Source organism: Tupaia chinensis, unplaced genomic scaffold, assembly GCF_000334495.1.
Source record: "Tupaia chinensis unplaced genomic scaffold, TupChi_1.0 Scaffold144016_1, whole genome shotgun sequence".
NCBI classification, from domain to species: domain Eukaryota; kingdom Metazoa; phylum Chordata; class Mammalia; order Scandentia; family Tupaiidae; genus Tupaia; species Tupaia belangeri.
The window spans coordinates 1,589,647-1,590,079 of NW_006203868.1; the positions used below are offsets into that span (position 1 = coordinate 1,589,647).

Consider the following 433-nt stretch of genomic DNA (forward strand, 5'->3'; position numbering starts at 1 on the left):
AATTTTTTTTTCCTATGTTTGTCCCTCTGCCCTGTCTCACTCTCCCATTACAATATCCCTGCTATATACAGTTGTCTTCCAGAAGAGTTACTGAAAAAGTGATACATACAAGTAAAGGGAGAGAGGCCACGAGTTCCAACCATCAGCTCATAAAGTTTTTGGCAATAGGGAGCATAAACTCCACTCAGGGTTGGATTAAGGGAGGGTCTCCTGCAGATCCACAAGTGTAGGTGAGTCTCTAGGGAATGCAGTTTCAGGAAAGCAGTTCTGGTACGCAGGGATGATTATCAGCTGATGTGGCACAGCAGTCATCTTGTAGTTACCAGGAATGGTGTTGTGGGCATCTGCAGTGTGAGTTATCCTTGGGTATCTGACTTCCTTAAGAATGGCAGAGTAGTTCTTGTTTTCCCCTGAGGTAATGCAGGGCTGGTAG

General features: G+C 45.3%; 1 protein-coding gene across 1 annotated transcript in view; it reads left to right on the forward strand.

Moving 5' to 3' along the window:
- Window positions 1-433, forward strand: part of DNTTIP2 (deoxynucleotidyltransferase terminal interacting protein 2) — a 14,580-nt gene that overhangs the window by 2,414 nt on the left and 11,733 nt on the right. The gene's annotated exons all lie outside the window — the stretch shown is intronic.